The 18,538-nt window shown below is 43.3% G+C and overlaps 1 protein-coding gene and 1 long non-coding RNA gene across 3 annotated transcripts in view; one reads left to right on the plus strand and one right to left on the minus strand.

The window, feature by feature from the left end:
• LOC112547007 (uncharacterized) overlaps positions 1 to 1,769 on the minus strand; it is a 251,419-nt gene extending 249,650 nt beyond the window's left edge. Inside the window, exon 1 of the long non-coding RNA XR_012906677.1 lies at positions 1,261 to 1,769. This is a non-coding gene — a long non-coding RNA (uncharacterized LOC112547007). The remainder of the gene's footprint in view (positions 1 to 1,260) is intronic.
• BEAN1 (brain expressed associated with NEDD4 1) overlaps positions 1 to 18,538 on the plus strand; it is a 116,506-nt gene that overhangs the window by 34,940 nt on the left and 63,028 nt on the right. The gene's annotated exons all lie outside the window — the stretch shown is intronic.

The raw sequence follows: 18,538 nt of genomic DNA on the forward strand, positions 1-18,538 counted from the left end.
TCCTGTCCTCTACCCATAAGATGACATATATATGCAAAGCACCCAAATTCTTGACTGTATTTTCCTGTTTTTTATCCAGGCCATGCTGTCTGGCTTTTGAATATCACTGTGTATTTATAGTAATGAGCATGTGTTCCATTGACTGAGGACCTGGAACCAACCCCAACCACCTGAGATAGTAGCCAACCTTATTCCCTAGCAACTCATGTTTAAATAAAAAGTTCTTTCAGCTACAATTTTGAGCAAGAATATAATTCTCAATCCAGCTTGGTAACGTAAAAGAATCTTAAGAAAATCTGATCTGACAAGGCAGAGAATCCAAAGGAGGAGGCAGATGCAAAAACACACACCATACACATACACATACACCACAAAGGTTAAAAAAAAGTTCAATATCAAAAAGAACAGGAGGCACAAGGATGAACCCAGTTGTGCTGAAAAAATAGCTACAAGCAGAGCTGTGGCATGGGGGGGGAGGGGGCATGGAGAGAAGTATGGGTGTACTTGTCACACATGAAATGCATTAGATCCTTCCAGCCTTAGCTACAAGTTCATTTGTATCACTGCTGGACAGCCAAATACAAAGCTTTTTGAATTGGGGGTGGGGAGAAGCCATATTGATCATTCTGCAATAACAGCAGCTTACAGCTGTAGGGTCTTCTTGTAAAGGAGCAGACAGTAAATGTATTAAAAAAAACAGTTCTCCAAATTCAGAAGCATCATGTCCACTATTGGGCTGGGATTTTAAACAAAATTCCTCCTCCACTGACATTAAGAGGATGCTAAAGTATTACAAGAAAAGAAAAAGTGGGGAAATAGTAACTCCCATATGACTCAAGGCATGGTTATCACCTCCCACACAAGAGGGGCAGACCAGGCACTAGCATCCTAGTTTTGTTGCCATGACAAAACTAGGATTACTAGTTGCCACCCTTACATTTTACTAAGACACAACTTTGCAAGAAGCTATGTTAACTACAGAAAATGGGGAGGCCCTGACCTACTACTCCAAAGCAATATAAAGGCATTATCTGAAGGGAGCACTTTAACTATTAAGCCACCCTTACCTCCCTTTGACTCTTAACTCATGTTTTACTGCCTTGTTTTTGTCAATACTCAAAGGGCCTCAACAGCTGGGTCACTGCATAACAAACAATAGGTTTTCCAGTCTATAACAGAAAGAAGAGGATTAATTATTTCTTCTCTCCCTGCCCAATTTTGGGGGAAAAGAACCAGAGCAAAAATAAACCATGAACATACCTCAGGTTGTCCTGGGTCACCAGCAGAGTCAACACTACTCACAACTTACACCCCCTACTCACTCAGTTAAGCTTCTGCTATACCTTGTATAAAGTTTTCCTTTGCCTTGATAAGTTCTTAACTTGGTGCAGCTGGGACTCATCCATCTCCCAGTCATTAGTCATCATTGGCAACCAGCATCTAAGTTCTCAGGTGCACATATTTGAGCACCCAAATCAGTTCTTAAGGCACAGAAATGTTCTGTCCCATGTAGCTAGCACACTCTGTCATGAAAAGGAACAAATGTCCTTTACCAAGAAACTAAAGGTCATCCTGTTCCCTCAACCTTTTGTGCAAAACACCCCAGGACTTCACTGAAAAGGGTAGACTATAAGGCTGCATCTAGACTGGCATGATTTTGCAGAAATACTTTTAACTGAAAAGTTTTTCCGTTAAAAGTATTTCCGCAAAAGAGCATCTAGATTGGCACGGATGCTTTTGCGCAAAAAGTGCTTTTGCGCAAAAGCATCCATGCCAATCTAGATGCGCTTTTGTGCGAGAAAGTTCCGATGGCCATTTTAGCCATCGGACTTTCTTGCGCAAAAAATTAAGGTGCTTGTCTACACTGGCCCTCTTGCGCAAGTATTCTTGCGCAAGGGGGCTTATCCCTGAGCAGGAGCATGAAAGTATTTGCGCAAGAAGCACTGATTTTGTACATTACAAAGTCAGTGCTCTTGAGCAAATTCAAGTGGCCAGTGTAGACAGCTGGCAAGTTTTTGCGCAAAATCTTGCCAGTCTAGACGCACCCTAAATGTATACTTTGCAGGAAGTGCATTTCTGAGACAGGCAGGCAGAAGAGAGTGATGTAATAATGAAAGTATAGAGGATTCTTTGGTCTGAGATAGTAGATGCTGGAGTTCATGGCCCAATCCTGCAAGGGGATGAGTATTATCAGCTTCCACCAAAGCAGTGGGCTGAGGAGAGCATCAAGCAGCAAGATCACATCCCATATCCCAAAGATTGTAGTCAGACAAAACTTTCCCTAAGATCAGTGAGAGCTTTGTCTGAGTAAGGACTGAGCCAAGATTTTAAGATTTCGCTATGAGAAAGATGATAGCTTTTTAACCTATTGTCTTTATTTTGCTTTAACTAAATAATAGGGCTCTCAATAGCAGTTAGCTCAAAAAACTTAACCACGGTTTTAAAAATTGTGATTAATCACACTTTTAAAAAATAGAACATCAATTGAAAGTAATTACAAATTTTGGGTGTTTTTCCACATTTTAAAATGTACTGACTTTATTTACACAGATTACAAAGTGTACAGTACTCACTTTATATTTGTTTTATTACAAATATTTGCACTGTAAAAAGATAAAGGAAATAGTATTTTTCTGTTCACACCATGCAAGTACTGTAGTGCAATCTCTTTATCCCGTGAAAGTATAACTTAAAAATGTGGATTTCCTTGTCACATAACTGAACCCAAAAATAAAATTTTAGACCCTACAGGTCCACTCAGTTCTGCTTCTTATTCAGCCAATCACTAAGACAAACAAGTTTGTTTATATTTATGAGAAATAATGCTGCATGCTTCTTATTTACAACATCACCTGAAAGTGAGAACAGGCGTTTGCATGGTACTTTTGTAGCTGGTGTTGCAAGGTATTTAATGTGCCTCATATGCTAAACTTTCATATGTCCATTCATGCTTCCTTTCCAGAGGACATGCTTCCTTGCTGATGGTGCTCATTAAAAAACCAAACATGTTAGTTAAATTTGTGACTCAACTACTTGGGGGAGAATTATAGGTCTCCTCTTCCATTTTACCTGCATTCTGTCATATATTTCATGTCATTTCTTGGAGGATGACCCCAGCACATGTTCATTTTAGCCACACTGTCACAACAGAATTGAGTCAATGCAAAGAATGTACCATTGTGAGATTTCTAAAAATAGCTAAAGCACTTGACCCCAGGTTTAAGAATCTGAAGTGCTGTCTAAAATTGGAGAGACAAGAGGTAGAGCATGCTGTCAGAAGTCTTAAAAGAGCAACACTCCAACATGGAGTATTGAACCTGAAACACTAAAAAGAAAATCCGCTTATAGCTGGTAGCATCTGACTCAGATGATGAAAATGAACGTGTGTTGGTCCTCACTGCTTTGGATCATTATTGAACAGAATCTGTCAGCAGCATGGACACACATCCTCTGGAATGGTGATTAGCACATCTGTCATGTAAATGTATTGCTACTCCAGCTACAACAGTATCGTGGCAGCACCTGTTCTTTCTTACAAGTGAGATTGTAAATGAGGAGCGGTAACATTATCTCCTACAAATTGTAACCTAGATTTCAGAGGGCCCCTTGTGAATAAGGACAGGCAGATTATGGTAGCCCACATAGTATCATGTTCTTTGAGGGTTGTGGAAGAGTTAGCAGTGGGGCGGCTAAGATAGCTTGCTAGTAATAGCGGCAGAGCTTTATTAGCCTGGAAAGGAATCAGGAAATTTGTTATTGGGAAGCTTAGAAGGTTTTTGCAATAGGTGAGGAAGGATCTGGGAAACAATCAGTAGAGGGATTGAGAAAGGTTGAGTCCCCAAGTTCATCTTTCAAGGTGTTTGTCTAGCATCAGAGCAGACTTACAGGCAAGTGATTGAGATGCATTCCAGGAAAGGTTGCTGGAGGTTTGCGGGGGCTCAGACTGTTCTCGGGGGATACCTAGCCATCTTTAAGACTTGCTGTGGCAGGAAGCCCATGCTTACTGTTACAGGAACCACAGTTTCTTAGGGTGAGCTCTTTGGGACACACTTTCTTTTTGTTCTGTGCTCATTCAGCACCTTGCACATTGGGATCCTAGTCCATGACAATGCTACCATATTACTCATAATACATTGCATGTGAATCCTGTAGACTCAGTCCTGTGCATTGCATGGATCACAGTAGTCAGGCGGCAGTAGCGTTGCCAGCTGTCTAATCAGACAAACCCGAACTTCCTTACCTCACCCCTTTTGTCAGGCCATGCCCCTTTCCTGCCTTTTCTCGGAAGCCCTGCCCCTGATCATTCCATTCCTCTACTCACTCTTTCCCACCTGTACTCACTTTCACTGGGATGAAGCAAGGGGTTCAGGTTCCTTGCTAATGGGAGCCATGGAATCATGGAATCAGCACTTGGGATATGGAGCTTTATGAGACCCCCACCCTCCCACGTAAGAGGACAGGGACCTGTTGGCCACTCCAGGAGAGGCACGGAGTCAGGGCAGGTAGGGAGCCTGCCTTTGCCCTGCTGTGCCAATGAACTTTTAGCAGTTTAAAATCTCCTGGATTGGCTGCAGTAGCCTTCAGGAAATTAAGTCTGATTCTGGAAGACTTCTGGCAAAACTAGGACAGTTGGCAACCCCCGCCAGGAGTGTGTTTATTTGTGTATCTCCACAGCAATGCCTTATATTACAGTGGATATGGTCAGATGCATTCATGGAGCAGAACAGTTCCACCCATTCTATAGGAAGTTTCTATTAGTAATAATTACATACACACAAAATTCATTCCATCTTGCAAGCTCAGAAATTGCTGCAGCTCAACAGGACCTAACAAAATAGCAGTTCTATCTCCTTTCTGAGAGGTAATGGAGCTCCTTCCCTAGCATACTCTGGAGTAGTGTAAGTTTTGTCCCTAAATATGGGCTTTAAAATTAATCTGCACAACTACCGTGGAATTTGGCCTGTTGGGACAGAAAGTGAAGTATTTAACTGCATTCTACTTTGCCTTAGGGATGTCAACATATAGACGACTAGAGAATTAACTGATATATCTAGGCTTATCAGTTAATTCCGTCTACTACATGCATCTTCCCCCTCCCCACTGCAAGACGAGGGGAGGGGAAGCCAATACACACGAGGAGACAGCTTTTAAGCCAGAATTCTGCACATGCCAGTTACATGGACAGAAGGAACTGGAGGGAGAGGGCAGACAGGAGCCGACTCCCACGCCCTCCTCCTTTCCCTCTCCCCCCCGTACTGCTGCCTCTATCAGAGGCAGCAGCGCACAGGCTGAGGTAGGGGAGGCTGCAGTAGAGTAGCCTCTGTCTGCGGTGGGACTGTGCTCATTGCAGACAGAAGCTGCTCCAGCATCCCACAGAGCAGCTTCTGTCTGTGGCGGGCCCAGGCTCACCATGGACAGAGGCTGCTCCATGGCAGCCATCTGTCCACGAGGGACCCTGAGCTGCTGTATCAGAGACAGCAGCACAGGGTGGCTGGCAGGAGCCAGTCTGTGCTGGGAGTTGGTTTTTAAACCGGCTCCCCTTGTAGGTCAGCTCACACCTGCCACCGCGAGGTAGCAGGGGGCTTCCTGTGAGCGGGGCCAAGAGTGCACTGGCTGCCAGCCCCGGCCCCAGAGATTACTGAATAGTTGGGTCACCACTAATATTTGATGCGGTTACGGTATCTAACATCCCTACTATGCATGTCCTTTCTCTAGCTTCCTATATCAAACAACCTGAATCCTTCTATGAACAAGTAGGTTCTTACATATCTCTCTCCCATTTTTTGTATTTTACTTTATGGAAATTATCAGCTGTTAAATCCTCACACACTACAAGTAGGACTGCTGCTAAATCTTAACAAAAGCCTTCGTACTTTATGTACTCAAGAGAAACTACCCTGAAAAACAGTGCATGGATTTGTTCCAGTTGAGAAAATAAGATAATATTTCCCTTGCTGGTAAAGGAAATCAGATGCATAATCTTTGCTCAAGATAGCAAGATATTTAACCATAAATTCTTTAGAAAATACCACTACTTAGCAAAACAATGCTAACTTGTAGCAGTTTAAATGTATATGCTTTTCCCATTCTTCTTTTGACAGCCTTTTAAGATAGAAACTGTAATTATGCTACATTTTAACTGTTTTACCATCTTTCCAGCTCCCTCAATGCCATTGTTAGTGTTGAATTGAACAACGTGAGTTGTTGAGTATTCACAGGAAATGAGTGGCTTAATACAGATCAGAAACTCCTGACTCCTAGCCTTGGGCTTTCACTGTATTCTTCAGTGAACTTTGAAAGCCACTGACAGCTTCTGGGACAAAACTGTTCCCCCTCAACATATAATTCTGCACAACAATATTTCCAAGTTTGGGTACATTTTTCTGTCTTACCTTGCAATTACAATTACCTGGCAGGGAGGCCCATGAAGTCTCTTACATTTACCCCCCAAGAGTCCAGGAACAGTATAGCCTTAGGAAACACGAAACACAAGGTAATTGGAGAAGAGATGAAAAATAGCTAGGAGAGCAAATTTTAAAAAATACAGATGGGCTAAGGAACACTCCTTAAAAACCTGAGTTGAGATTTGCCTTAGGTCATGACTGAAATTGTTCATGTGGTTTCAGTTGAGCCCCACGTGGTAACATAGTAATATGGGTACAGAGGAATGTTTAGAATTGCTAGTCTCTTTTCCAGGGAGAGGACAGAACTGTAGAAAAAAGCAGAGCAGCATAAAGGTGTGTTGGCAGATATGGGCAACCTTACGAAACATTTATCTGTGTGAGAGACGAGTCACTGCTGGTGTTGGTCACGATCACAAACAATAACAATTCCCCCAAAAGAGTAAATAGGCTACGTCTAGACTAGCGTGATTTTCTGCAAATGCTCTTAACGGAAAAGTTTTCCGTTAAAAGCATTTGCGGAAAAGAGCGTCTAGATTGGCACAAAGCAAAATACAGGACTATTTAGCACTTTAAAGATTAACAAGATGGTTTATTAGATGATGAGCTTTCGTTGGCCAGACCCACTTCCTCAGATCAAATAGTGGAAGAAAATAGTCACAACCATATATACCAAAGGATACAATTAAAAAAAAGAACACATATGAAAAGGACCAATCAAATTTCAGAACAGAAGGGGAATGCGGGTAGTTCGAATTAGAAAGCCTAATTCGAACTACCTACTCCATGCCACGAGGAGTAACGGTAGTTCAAATTCGAACTACCTACTCCGTGCCGCATGCACGGAGTCCGCACTAACGTGGATTTAAAAATGGCAGCGCCCGGCAAGATGCAAATGAAGCCCGGGATATTTAAATCCTGGGCTACATTTGCAACTTCGAATGACTACATTAACCACCCTAGTTCAAACTAGGGTGGTAGTATAGACATACCCTAGGAGACTATGGGTCTGTCTCCCAGAGCCTCTTGGAGTTTGGTATCCTGTTCCAGCATAGGCTGTAGTTTATTGATAATGTGTTGGACAGGTTTAAGTTGGGGGTTGTAGGTGATTGGCACGGACGCTTTTCTGGGATATTTAAATCCCAGCTTCATTTGCAATTTCGATGTCTTCATTTGCATCCCTCTCTCGAAAGAGGGTGCAAGTATAGACATACCCTAAGTGAATTAGACATCCAGAAGCTCATATTGATCACCAGATAGTTGAGCACTTTAAAAAAATCGGACTACTTCGTTTAAGCACCTAAATAGGAACTGCGCTCTTTCGAAAATCTGACCTCTGCTCTTTGTTGAGAAGACTGAAAATCTGGTTCTTTGCATTTACTATGAACAAACAGCCCTTCTAGGGATTTTCTCACAAAGGAAAAAAAATGTCAGAACTGTTTGTAGTAATCAGCTCTGTTGGCAAGAATTTTATAAGTGTCACTAAAATTTAAATTATTGTGTAACCCTTCTGCCAGGACAAGTTAATTGCAGCAAGGGCCAGGTTCAATATCTAGGGGTCTCTTCCCAACAACATAATACAACACTGGCTTGAGCCCCCACCCAGTGACCTGGGAAATCTTACACACACCCCTGGGTGCCTCAAAGAGGCAATTCTTCCCCTCTCGCAAGCACAGAGCCTTGGTGTAGCAGCAAATCTTTAATAACACAAAGTAACCAACATCAGCATTGAAGTGGGAAAACACCACAACTCAGATTCATAAACCAGACATGAGCAAAGACCCACCCCCCAGCCTCAAATCACCCTAAGTCCCCAAAAGTCCAACACCCCAAAAGTCTCTCGAGTCAAGCAACCCAAAAATCACCCAAAGTCCGACACCCCAAAAGTCTCTGCCCCGGGTCAGTGCCACCCCAGGGTTTCAAAGTTCACCTGGCAGGGTTTTACCATCCCAACCTGAATGCAATGGAGGCAGGGGTTGATACACCTTACACGGTCCACCGGTGGCTCCGCCTCTCCATAGGTTTATGCTGCCGCCATTGACGCAAATCACTCTGCCACACTCCACCTGCTGTCCTGTGAGCCGCTCCAGCCATTTCACAGAGCAGTGTCTGCTCCACCAGCCTGCCTCGGTCCATGCTCCCCACCCACCAGCTGGTAGGTCCTGCAGCTGCTCCACCGGCCACCCGTCAGTCTTCCCCACCAGCCACTCGCCTGCATCCACCAGTTGCCCCCGCAAACTGCTCTGCTAGCCATCCCACAATCTGTTCTGCTAGTAGCTCAGCAATAGTGATTTCAGCTCTTCAACAGCATAGCACCAGGCTCCTCTCAGTACACAGTGATTTCAGCTCTTCAGTAAGTTTAGCTCACAGTAGAAGAGCCTCAGTACAAGTGCACCATTGACCCACAGCAAAGCCAACAAGAGGAAAAATCCAGTGCAATTGGTATGTTTTGAACTCTCAAACAGGGAGGGCAATACAAAGACCTGCCCCCAACCTCCCTCACTCTGACTAGGTTTGGAACCCATACCCCTTGTCTAGCAAGTGCTACTTAGTTTATGGCGAAACAGTTCTATTATTTAATTCCATAATCAGGGTAACAACACTTTATCCCCCCTGCCTCAATAACAGAGAAACTTGAGATCCCACAGTGGCCAAAGTGACCATTTGGCTGCTGAGAGCACATGCTAGACAGGGTGGGCGTGCCTATGCAAATGAATCAGCCACTCAAGTCTTTTTGCATCACTTGCTACAGTTCACCCCCAGATGTTAGGATAGGGCTTTTCCTGACCCTGACTTGCCACAGTTCACCAACAGGTGTCAGGGTAGAGCTTATCCTGACCCTGCTTACATCTGCATTGACTCAGGGCCCCAGATTGATAAAGGAAACAGAACTTTGTTATTTGCATTTATCATGGGAAGACAAATGTTCTCTTCCTCTCAGTCTGAAGTTTTTGGCTCTAGCAGGAGTGCTAGGATGCATTTCTGCTTGTTGGGACCAGTGGGTTAGTGCCAAAGGGATTAAATTTGCATCTTGAGCTTGTCAGTGAGCTGTTTTGGAGTAATACATTGCTCCAGGAAATTCTTATTCTGAATAGAAGGGGGTTTATGAATGGAAATACAAAACTGGAATGAAAAACAAGTGGTGGACTCATTACTTTAATTAAAAAAGAAGAAAGTTAGCTTCTGAGCCCACTTCCCATAAATAGACCCCTGCGAATCTGCAGATAGATACAGATCATTTTTGCAGAGAGCAAATTAGATGGGGATACAAAATGTGTATTCATGCAGGGTTCTACACATAAGTTTTGGTTAGGCTCCAGACATTTTCAGTCAAGCTAGGTTTGTTGACAAAAGCATAAGCAAAACATTTAACTCATTTTGAAAACATACTATAAAACTTAAAAGATAAATGGAAGGACATAAGGCTAATTGGTGACTGAAATGAGTAAGAGAAGCAGGTTAAAATCCCTTAACTTCTGCAGATTGGGAAAAGGAGACATCATTGGGATAAAACCAAACCAAGAAAAGTCTAAGAAAGGTTAGCTAGTATTCAAAGGGTTGGTGGGGGAATATAAACCAAAGTAAGAAGAGAAATAAGAACAGTTCCTCATATAAACTAAAGAGGTTAACATGGCAGAAATAAAATAGTAACAACAATCTCTAAAGGAAAACCAATGAAAACATTGGGGGAGGGAAGATAGCCTTGTCTATAAAATGTGTTCTTTTCTCATTTAATTCAGTTTCCTTTTTTAATACAATCTATACAATATTCATCAAAAATGCCCTAGCTTAAGGAAACAGAAAGCAATGCTGATAATGAAAGGCACAGCAGAAAAATACATATATGCAGAAGCAGTAAATTGCAGCGAAACATAAAACAAAGCATCGGGCAGCAAGAGTGCAGCGTAGCAGTATACCAATTGAATAGTTTCTTTGGAATCACAAAGCAAATATTTACAAGGCGTTAGGAGTTGCTGCTACTGTGTTTGTTGTTTTGGGAAATTCATGTTCATTTGAAACAAAATGATAAACTCACTCTCACATATCTGAATTCACTAGCTTATTAGTTTACTGGCCCAGCAGGCCAGCAGAACCCTTTGTTTTCAGGAGACTGCAGTAACCCTAACACATTGTTGGTCTTTTCATCAACCACAAAATAAAATACACTTCTGACAGCATTTTGCTATGCAGGCACTAATAGAGATCAACATGGGAATCCTTGACTGAACAAGCCAAAGAGTCTGAGGTGTATGTACACTCAGGCTACATCTAGACTGCAAGCCTCTTTCAAAAGAGGCTTTTTCGAAAGTATCTTTCGAAAAAGCCTCTTTCGAAAAAGTGCGTCTAGACTGCAACCGGTACTTTCGAAAAAGCAAGCCTCTTTTTTGAAAGAAAGCACCCAGGCAGTCTGGATGCTCTCTTTCGAAAACGCCCTGTCTGCATTCAAGAACGCCTTTTTTCGAAAGAGCACTTTCGAAAAAAGGCATTCTTCCTTGTGAAATTAGGTTTACCACCGTCGAAAGAAAAGCCGTGTTCTTTCGATTTAATTTCGAAAGAACTTGGCTGTAGTCTAGACGCAAGTGAAGTTTTTTCGAAAAAAGGCTACTTTTTTCGAAAAAACCCTTGAGTCTGGACACAGCCTCAGTTTTCCTGTTTGCCAGAGGGATTTTGTTCTGTATTGATAGGAACATCATAATGGTTTTGTGTTCAGGAAATCCTATCACACTGTGTGATAAACTTCTAGCACTAATACCATGCTGTCGCACCAACAAGACCACAAGGAGGGTACAGTTAGGCCCATAGGTGTCAACATGTTCTCTACCCAGAGGATGCACGACCCTCTGCCCCATCCCATGCCTGCTGCCACTGCACCCCTTCCTCCAAGCTCCACCACCCCAGTTTCTTTCTGCCCCTACCCAGTCTCTTCCCACCTCTGTCTTGAGCATGGCCTATTCCCACTCCTGTCCCTCCCGCTCAGTACCTCTTCCATGCCACTGAGCAGCTGGAGGTAGTGGAAAGGAAGGGGAAGAGTTGATCAGCAGGGACACTGGTAGGTGGAGGAAACTGGAAGGGAAAAGAGGGGAACTTGACATCCACTAATTTTTTCCATGAGTTTGCCAGCCCTACAGCAACCTGGGAGCCAGCACTTATGGTTAGGCCTTGAACTCTATACGTTCCTGATGCATCTATTCAAGGGAAGAGGGCAGGGTTGGCATTGCGTAGGAGAAAGTCATCTGATTGGAAGCCTATCCCATGATTCATTGCAAAATCCAGGAAGAGCCCTGTTCTCCTGGTCACAAGTCAAGACTGGCGACAGAGTTTGCCAGGCCTCAGCAAGGTGGACAGGGCTCAGCTCTGGGCCCTCAGAAGGATATGTTGTCAGGCCAAAGTGGGAAGTTGGAGGCTAGCCTCCCCCACCATGCCCTTAGCACCACCCAGACTGCACCACTCAGGGCTTTGGTGGCGAGTTAAAGGGCCCATGGTTCCGGACATTGCTGCTGCTGTGATAGTGGTGTTGTTGGCCTGGAGTCCCAGGCCCTTTTAAATCATTGGGTCCCAGGGCAACTGCTCCTTTTGCCTCCCTGCATTGGAGGCCCTGTCTCTAGGGCTATGTCTAGACTGCAAGCCTCTTTCGAAAGATACTTTCAAAAGAGCCTCTTTCGAAAGAGAGCGTCTAGACTGCACGCGGAACTTTCGAAAGAGCAAGCCGCTTTTTCGAAAGAAAGCACCCAGTGAGTCTGGATGCTCTCTTTCAAAGAAGCCCTATTTACATTCAAGAACGCCTTCTTTCGAAAGAAGCACTTTCGAAAGAAGGCGTTCTTCCTCGTGAAATGCGGTTTACCGCCGTCGAAAGAAAAGCCGCGTTCTTTCGATTTAATTTCGAAAGAACGTGGCTGCAGTCTAGACGCAGGTGAAGTTTTTTCGGAAAAAGGCTACTTTTCCCGAAAAAACCCCTGAGTCTGGACACAGCCCAGGTGTATAAGTCCACAGTCCTTATTCTCCAGCAGGAGGGTCTGGCATCATAGACAAGGGCTCCACAGAATTTCTCTCACGCCCGAGCTACACCCAGCCAGATACATGCCCCTCTACACAGAGAAGTCACAAAGTTCATCTCAGGGCATGTCCACTGAGAGGGGCTCCCGTGGAATTGAAGATGCAGGGAGGAAGGTTTTAGTTCTGCTTTCTTCTAGTCTCATCCCATCTGTGTTGTGTCTTGGAGGAGCCTTAGTTTCTACACTGTTGAAAAAAACAGAATCAAAACAAAATATTTACTGAACAGCGTCTTCTACCACTTCTTGTCAACATGTCAGCCTTGTCGCAACATGCAGCTTGCAGTGAGAGCCTTATTCTCACAGAGCTGGCTGCACTAGAAATGGGAACCGCTGTTGATGAAAGGATGGCAAATCTGAGTTAAGATGAAGGCTGGAGTGAAGCAATCCAGCTTCTGCTCAGTCTTGATTTGAGAACACTGTACAGCAACTAGTTGTGATACCCTATGCACATAAACATGCACTGCCTCCTGCAGATACAGGGTACTATAGGTCTGATACATTGATGTTCAATTAGCTTGAATATTATATCATAATGAATAAAAATAAGAGCCAGAAGACAGTAATTAAGGAGCCAAACCTGAGCGTAAAAGAGTCATAACATAACATTGGGCCAGCAGAGGCATCCATTGTAAATACCATCAAAGTTTTCACATGAATGTTCTGATATTCAAGGTGCCTAGACACTGAAATACTTTGCTAATCCACAGGGCAGGAACAAGGCAGGCCTCCTTCATGGCCCCACATGCATACTTGAAGGAACTGCCTCTAAGCATTAAAGAGTATGAGCAGTCCTGTGGCACCTTAAGGTATGTCTATACTTACACCCTCTTTCGAGAGAGGGATGCAAATGAAGACATTCAAAATTGCAAATGAAGCTGGGATTTAAATATCCTGTGCTTCATTTGCATTATGGCGCTATTTCAAAATAGCACTATTTCAAAATAACAGACGCTGTTAAGACACGGTTATTTCGAGAGAAAACCCTTCTCTCGAAATAACTGGTAAACTTCATTGTAGGAGGAATAAGGGTTATTTCTAGAGAAGGGTCTTCTCTCGAAATAACCGCATCTTAACAGCGTCTATTATTTTGAAATAGCACTATTTTGAAATAGCGTCATAATTCGATTATGCAAATGAAGCATGAGATATTTAAATCACGGCTTCATTTGCAATTTCGAATGTATTCATTTGCATCCCTCTCTCGAAAGAGGGTGCAAATGTAAACATAGCTTTAGAGACTAACAACTATATTATATCATTGAGCATTCGTGGGTAAAACCCACTACACCAGATGAGTAGTTAATTCTCTCAACCTAGTTAAACTTTGAGAACTGTGCAGAGACACCCCAGGGTGTTCTGTGTGGTGTGGATGTTGTTTCCCGGGGGAGCTGCTACATTCTTCCCTTCCTCTGTGGACTGGTGTGGGGTGGGAGTGACAAAAGATTTGACCCGTTCCCTGCCTTGAGAGAGGGTAGAGACAGTAGCGGAGGGGCCCCCTTGAGCACAAGGACTGCTGTTTTGCCAAACCTTTATGCAGGCCTAACAAGTGCAGGGGAAGGCCCCTGCTCACAGCTCACCTGTACAAGGGGTAGGTAGGCACACACTGGCCCAGAGAGAGGGATGGGTTGTGGTGCCATTTAAACATGAAACAGACACAGACCACAAGTGAACATTCAGCCATTCATCGTTCGTTAGCTCCTTCCGTCACTCACTAATTCATTTGCTCCCACAGTAATGTCCTGTGTCAGTGAGTGTTCTTGAGTTGAAGACATACTGCTCGTTGACTTAAGAGCACCAATTAATAAACATATAATTTCTCTTCATGACACTAAATTTAGCAGGAGTAGGAGCCATTATAAATAACCTACCTGTTTACAAATGCTGTGTGATGTTCATGAAAAACGAAAGCAGCAGAAACAAAACACAGAAAGAAATGTCACAAATGATTGGACATGGACTGCTGCCATGTTCCATTTATGCTGAGTAGAAGCACAATGAGGTAGTCAGTGATGACTGGTGCCTGAAGGGGAAGGTGCAGGGAGGACCACCCAGAAGGACAGAGAGGAGTACATGGGGTACCCCGTTTAGCAATTACATTTTTAGCAGGAACATGGGGAGGGGGCACCATCCGAGTCTATGAGTCACCTATGGGGAGCAGCCTACTCACCCCTCAGAAAAAATTTGTGTTTGGAACACTCCTCCTCCAAGAGATTACCCTTCTTGCTCTGAGACTCAGAGCGTCTCAAGTCATAATGTTATATACGAGAAAACATCAGATCTTCTGGTCATTCACTTCTTACTGTATCTGAACCTGATTCTCCCTTGTCAGCATGTCCCAGGAAAGAGTATCTGTAGTCAGGATCTGCTAGAATACAGTAAGTAATTCAGGTTCTCCCAGATTCTTTGGAAGAGAAATTGAAACCTTTCTCAGTTAAAGTTACTAATTAATAATCAGGTTGCCAGAAAATATAAACCCTTTGTTGATCACTCAGACACAAACCACCAGCCAAAGTATTCATTTAGTTGCTGGTCTAGAAAATGCCAGCAAAATCAATGCATACACACAAGTAGGGTTGCCAGGTGTCCGGGTTTGAACCGGACAGTCCAGTATTTGAGCTTTCTGTGCGGGAAACAAATTGAGAAAATATAAATGTCTGGTATTTTCTAAATAAGATGTAATGTAGATTGTGATATAATGTCAAGTGTGTCCAGTATTTGTGTTGAAACCATCTGGCAACCCTACACACCAGCCCTCCTCCTAGGGCCAAATTCAACAATGATGTGGATGGTGTTATACGTCACATGTTGGTAAGTGTGTAAAAAGGTGGCAGATACACTAGCAGGCCAGGGGGCAGGAAGGAAAAGCAATCAAAGTCTAAAATCAAATGAACTAGTTTATGTCTTCCTGCTGCTTGATTCGGGGAAAGATTCCAGGGACCTAGACACACATCATATGGGGTCCTGTGGCACTTCCCTTCTCCTTGCCCTCACTCTTCCCTTAAGTGGCAGTGATCGGCAGTGTTCCCTCTAATCCAGCAATTTTCAAACTTTTAGGCCTGTGGCCCACCCTGACCAATGTAAATCTTTCCACAGACCACCAGTTGCTAATGGAAACGTGCTGTTAATTACATAATTATACCCGAGCCATTTGGCTAGTGCTGCAGCTAGGGAGAATGGTTTAATTTAACCAGTAGGAAAGGGAATATTAATTGAAATCATTTAACAGATGAAGTGTTTTAACTTTCTCATGTTCATTTATCAAACTTCATTTTAAATTAAGTAAAATATTAATTTACGTCCAACAGTTTCAACGTTTTCTTTATTTGTGGCAGAGGTGGGGAACTTTTTTGGGGTGGGAGGCCATTGGCCCACAGAAAAAAAATGAGATGGAGCTAAACCCACTAGCTCTGGGCAAGGAGCTAACCCCACTATGACTCCCCCTACTTATCTATAGTCAATTAGCTGATTAAACTAAATTTAACAGCCCTAATTCAAGTGCTGCCCAGCTGATTAGCACAGTGCCTGAAGCTGGCAGCATGTGTTTCTACTGATGGTGCACATCTTCACATGCCTTTGTGCACATAACAAAACTTATTTTGCACATGGATGGAAAAAAATAGAGGGAACACGACTGACAAGGCCTACTACTCAAGCCTATCACCCCTGTGGTAGTGCTCTTTTTATAAGGCACAGAGAGCTTAGAATTAATAGCTAATTTTTTTAGCATTAAAGGACCAGAACACAGCCAGAGTCGGGAGCTGACTACAGCTCCCTGCCATCCAGAGCACCCTGGCTTCAGAAATAGAGCATGACTGTTGTTTCACCCCTAGGGTTGCCAGATGGCTTAACCAAAAATACCAAACACCCCCCTTTCCCCCCCCCCCCCCCCAAAAAACAAAAAACACCAGGAAAAAATTCTGTTGAGAAAAAAAAAAGGGGGGGAGAGGAGGAGACCATTTAAGAAATGCTTTTGAGGCTTTTTGGATCTGACAGGCTGCTGGCAGCCGTCCTCCATCTTGTCTCCCTGCTCCAGGCTGGACAGCTCCCCTACGGAACCCGGTAAGCACCTGGGATTTTTGCCTCCTGGCCAGGAAAAATCAGAATATACCGGACATTTTAAGTGTCCGGTATTTTCTGCATTTTTTTACGAGGCAGGAGGCAAAAATACCGGACTGTCCGGGTCAATACCGGACACCTGGCATCCCTATTCACCTCTGCAGCCAGGCCCACATCATTACACAACGATAACAGCTGCTCCATACAGCCTTGCTTAATTAAACTTAAATATCTGTATTTGTGACGGCTCTGCCTGACCATGCTACAGGTCTCCACACTTGGTCTCCTCTTTACGTAATAGTGCCCCTACTTCTGGAAGTGGCATGCTGTTGCACACCAAAATATGTGTGATTAGAAACAGTGCTGCAAGTCTGGTTCTAGTTCTGGCTGCTTTTAATAATTCTTTAATGGTCACCATTTCTCATACTGGAACATCTCCTTCTATGCAGCTGGAGCGCAGTAGATGAATATCGTCACACCTTATTTGCATACTTAATGAGCCGCCATTTTTGCGCAAGGGGCTTTTTCTCAAGAAGGAGCAATCTACACTTGCACAAAACCCCCCTCTTGCACAAGGTAAGTGGCAGAATGACTCTTGCACAAGAGGGGGTTTTTCTCAAGAAGGAGCAGTGTAGACTGCTCCTTCTTGCGCAAAACCCCTTGCGCAAAAATGGCAGCTCATTAATTATGCAGATGAGGTGTGGCGATATTCATCGCTATGCCTCATTTGCATAAGTTCTTGCACAAGAGAGTACCATGTAGACGTAGCCTAAGTGTCAAGTGCCTTCAGAAACAACAGGAATACATTAAAGATGTTCTTTTTCTTTCTTCTACCATCTGCCTCCCTTCGTGAGATGGAGGAAATTTTTAATCTCTTTGAACAGTCTTCATGCTGAGCTCCTTCCAAATTTGATTTGTGTCCTTCAGGCTGAAATTCAGTTCATTTTCAGTCTCTGTGTTGGACTCAGTGCAGCTGAATTTACTGGAATCTGGGCAGCCATTATCCATACTCTGCCTAGCTAGCAATGCTGTAATCATCTCTTCCCATTTACCAGGATTCTGATAATTGGTCCATAAAAGCAACATCCATTTTCCTGTCAGTGAAGCCAAAACTGGATTTCATCTCTGTATGTTACACCTGCATGGAAACTTTCTGATGGAACATTATTCCATGGGAAAATTCTCATTTGTCAAAATGAAACTTGTTTGAAGTGTGTGTCTAAAGAGGAAAAACTAAAATGTGTTTAGATAAGGTCAAAAAGTTCCATTTTTTGGAACAGGATGTTTTGATTTTCCATCTTGAAGCAACTTGTTAAAATTAAAAATGAGGAAAAATCAAAATTAGAATGAAACATTTTGATTTTATTTTACAGCAGGTTTTGATCAGCCCCAAATGATTTTTTTTTAAGAATTTTGTTTCATGGGAATTCACAGATTTTGCCATGAAATACAACCTGTGGTCCCACCTAACTCTACTAAGTTTGCTCTTTTCTTTCACCTGCATTGTCCCACAAAGTGGTTTCACTTAAGCCAGCTAAATGCTGGCTGATCTATATGCATGTTCACATCTATACCTCCCACAGTCTGTGTTGTCTGTGGCAAGGTTTTGATGCCATTTCTTATGCCAGTGGTTCTCATACTTTGTCATGCTGGTCCCTTTCACACAGCAAGCCTCTGAGTATGACCCTTCCTTATAAATTAAGAACATCTTTAAAAATATTTAACTCAATTATAAATGCTAGTGGCAAAATAGGTTTGGAGTGGAGGCTAATGGCTCGTAACCAATGTTCCCTCTAATTTTTCCATGCAGGTGCAGAATAAATTTTGTTATGTACACCCAGGTATTTGTGGATGTGCATCACCAATAGAAACTTATGCTGCTGGCTGTGGGTGCTCTGCTAATCAGCTGGGTGGCACCTGACTCTCTCCTGGATGACTGCCCAAACACTCAGCTTACAGGGAATACTGCTTGTGACCCCCAACATAATAACCTTATGACCCCCTGGCTGGTCACAACCCCCAGTTTGA

Source organism: Pelodiscus sinensis, chromosome 12 (assembly GCF_049634645.1).
Source record: "Pelodiscus sinensis isolate JC-2024 chromosome 12, ASM4963464v1, whole genome shotgun sequence".
NCBI classification, from domain to species: domain Eukaryota; kingdom Metazoa; phylum Chordata; order Testudines; family Trionychidae; genus Pelodiscus; species Pelodiscus sinensis.